This window comes from Salvelinus sp. IW2-2015, linkage group LG30, assembly GCF_002910315.2.
Source record: "Salvelinus sp. IW2-2015 linkage group LG30, ASM291031v2, whole genome shotgun sequence".
Classification (NCBI taxonomy): domain Eukaryota; kingdom Metazoa; phylum Chordata; class Actinopteri; order Salmoniformes; family Salmonidae; genus Salvelinus; species Salvelinus sp. IW2-2015.
In genome coordinates, this window is record NC_036869.1 from 876116 (window position 1) to 879846 (window position 3731).

Here is a 3731-nt window from a genome sequence, read left to right on the forward strand (position 1 = left end):
GTGCCTGGGGCTGATTGGCAACATGATGATCCACTCTGAGGGAGATTCTGAGTCTAGATGACAGAGGAAGAGGGAGAGGAGACCAGTTATAATATGTATTCTTGTTTTTGTTGTTTGAATAAATACACACTTCTACATATCATTTTACATCTTGAAGTGTGTGGCATTGTGGTGTGTTGTGGGTCTGTGGCATAGTGTGTGTGTGTTGTGTGTGGGTGTGGTGTGTGTGTGTGTGTGTGTGTGTGTGTGTGTGTGTGGTGTGTGTGTGTGTGTGTGTGTGCGTGTGCGTTGTGCGTGTGAGTGTGTGTGTGTGAGTGTGTGTGCGTGTGTGTTTTTGTTACCTGCTCAAACATCTAAACCAGTCTGTCTATCTGTCTTATCTGACTCTTCCTCACACTCACCTGTCACCTCAAAATACTTCCCTGTCAGACAAAATCCTTACCTGCCAGATTGTCAATGCAAAATACCTACCAGCGTAAATCAAATACGCTGCAATCAAATACCTGCCAGAACCTGTCAATCATCTCCCCTCTGCTGTGTAACCATAACTTGTTCTGTCTGGAGCTGGCTGTCATTCCCCAGACAGTCTCATTTATTAGGCCTTTATGAATTAGAGAGAGAGGAAGGTGGTGTGGGTAACATGGCTGTGGTTATCACACGGCTGAACAGGGAGATTAGGCATGGCTCTGTCTTTCCTCTCAACTCCTGACATCTGGTCCTGCTTTCTAAAACCTGTCACACATACAGTTACTAACTAAATAAAGGTTCAATAAAAAATAAAATCWAAATAATAAATGTACTAACTAGAGATAAAGGTAGCTATGTGTTGTATCTGGTTGTATCTGTTGTGTGTGAGGAAGAGAGTTGAATTGTCTAGTCATTCCATGTGCTGGACAGATGGTATGTTATTGATACCGTATAACAAACCTTTATGAACTCTTACCGTCACTCCTCTGGCCAATCGGTGACATTCATTGATCAATTTAGAATCTACGTTTCAGAACCTGTAGACACTGCTGCTGGAGGTCTGTTTCAGATCCTGTAGACACTGCTGCTAGAGGTCTGTTTCAGATCCTGTAGACACTGCTGCTAGAGGTCTGTTTCAGAACCTGTAGACACTGCTACTAGAGGTCTGTTTCAGATCCTGTAGACACTGCTGCTAGAGGTATGTTTCAGATCCTGTAGACACTGCTGCTAGAGGTCTGTTTCAGAACCTGTAGACACTGCTGCTAGAGGTCTGTTTCAGATCCTGTAGACACTGCTGCTAGAGGTCTGTTCCCTTTGGTCTGGGCCCATACACATTTAGAAAAAAAAGGTGCTATCTATAACCTAAAAGGCTTTGAAGAACTCTTGTTGGTTCCAGGTAGAACAGTTTKGGGTTTCCACAAAGAGTTCTACATGGAACCCAAAATGGTTTTACATGGAACCAAAAAGGGTTATACTTGGAACCAAAAGGGTTCTACCTAGAACCAACAAGAGTTCTTTAAAGCCTTCTAGGTTCTAGATAGCATCAAAAAGGGTTCTCCTATGGGCACAGCCGAATAACCCTTTTGCAATCCTTTTTTCTAAGAATGCAGGACTCGGGTCAAACATAGTGCACTATATAGGGAATAGGGTGTCATTTGGGACACACCCCTAGAGTTTCAGAAGTTCTTCAGAGGAGTTAGAGTAGGTTACAGCACAACACAGCATAGTACAGTACAGCATAGTACAGTACAGTTGAGCCATAGAAAGAAGATGGAATATGGTGAATAAAGTCATAGAAAGAGATGGAAAGTATGGTGAGATAAGCCATAGAAAGAGATGGAAAGTATGGTGGGAGATAAAGTCATAGAAAGAGATGGAAAGTATGGTGAGATAAAGCCATAGAAAAGAGATGGAAAGTCAGGTGAGATAAAGCCATAGAAAGAGATGAACAGTATGGTGAGATAAAGCATAGAAGAGAATGGAACTATGGTGAGATAAAGTCATAGAAAAGAGATGGAAAGTATGGTGAGATAAAGCCTAGAGAAAGAGATGGAAAGATGGTGAGATAAAGCAATAGAAAGAGATGGAAAGTATGGTGAGATAAAGCTATAGAAAGAGATGAAAGAATGGTGGATAAAGCCATAGAAAGAGATGGAAAGTATGGGTGAGATAAAGGCCATAGAAAGAGATGGAAAGTGATGGTGAGATAAGCTATAGAAAGAGATGGAAAGTATGGTGAGATTAAAGCCAGTAGAAGAGATGGAAAGTATGGTGAAGATAAAGTCATAGAAAGAGATGGAAAGTATGGTGAGATAAAGCCATAGAAAGAGATGGAAAGTATGGTGAGATAAGTCATAGAAAGAGATGGAAAGTAATGGTGAGATAAAGCTATAGAAAGAGATGGAAAGCTATGGTGAGATACAAGCATAGAAAGAGATGGAAAGTATGGTTGAGATAAAGCCATAGCAAAGAGATGGAAAAGTATGTGAGATAAAGTCTAGAAAGAGATGGAAGTATGGTGAGATAAGCTATAGAAAAAGAGTGGAAAGCATGGTGAGATAAAGCCATAGAAAGAGATGAAAGTATGTGGATAAAGGAGAATGGGAAAGTATGGGTGAGATAAAGCATAGAAAGAGATGGAAAGTATGGTGAGATAAGTCATAGAAAGAGATGGAAAGTATGGTGAGATAAAGTCATAAAAAGAAGAAGTGGAGATAGGAAAGTATGGTGAGATAAAGTCATAGAAAGAGATGGAAAGATGGTGAGATAAAGCCATAGAAAGAGATGGAAAGCATGGTGAGATAAAGCCATAGAAAGAGATGGAAAGTATGGTGAGATAAAGCTATAGAAAGAGATGGAAAGTATGGTGAGATAAAGCATAGAAAGAGATGGAAAGTATGGTGAGATAAAGCTATAGAAAGAGATGGAAAGTTGGGGAGATAAGCTATAGAAAGAGATGGAAGTATGGTGAGATAAAGCCATAGAAAGATGGGAAAGTATGGTGAGATAATCTATAGAAAGGATGGAAAGTGTGGTGAGATAGCATAGAAGAGATGGAAGTATGGTGAGATAAGCTTAGAAAGATGGAAAGTATGGTGGCATAAAGCTATAGAAAGAGATGGAAAGTATGGTGGATAAGTCTAGAAAGAGATGGAAAGTATGGTGAGATAAGCATAGAAAGAGATGGAAGTATGGTGAGATAAAGCCATAGAAAGAGATGGAAAGTATGTGAATAAGCATAGAATGGAGAGTGAAGGTTCAATGAAAGAGATGAAAGGAGTGACGTAGAGACAGAGAAAGATGGAAAGAAAAGAGAGGGGGAAAGAAAAGAGAGGAGGAAAAGAAAAGAGAGGGGAAAGAAACGAGAGGGGGGATAAGAAAAGAGAGGGGGAAAGAAAAGAGAGGAAGGAAAGAAAAGAGAGGGGAAAAGAAAAGAGAAGGGGGAAAGAAAAGAGAGGGGAAGAGAAGAGAGGGGAAAGAAAAGAGAGGGAAAGAAAAGAGAGGGAAAGAAAGAGAGGGGGAAGAAAGAGAGAGGAAGAGAAAGAGAAAGAAAGAGAGGGGAAAGAAAGTAGGTGGGGAAAGAAAAGAGAGGGGAAAGAAAAAGAGGGGGGAAAGAAAAGAGAGGGGAAAAGAAAGAGGGGAAAGAAAGAGAGGGAAAGAAAGAGAGGGGAAAGAAAAGAGAAGGGGTAAAGAAAAGAGAGGGGGAAAGAAAAGAGAGGAGGAAAGAAAAGAGGGAAGGGAAAGGAAAAGAGAAGGGGAAAGAG

At 40.7% G+C, this 3731-nt stretch overlaps 1 pseudogene; it reads left to right on the forward strand.

The window, feature by feature from the left end:
• Window positions 1–3731, forward strand: part of LOC111954901 (cyclic AMP-responsive element-binding protein 5-like) — a 31341-nt pseudogene that overhangs the window by 11645 nt on the left and 15965 nt on the right.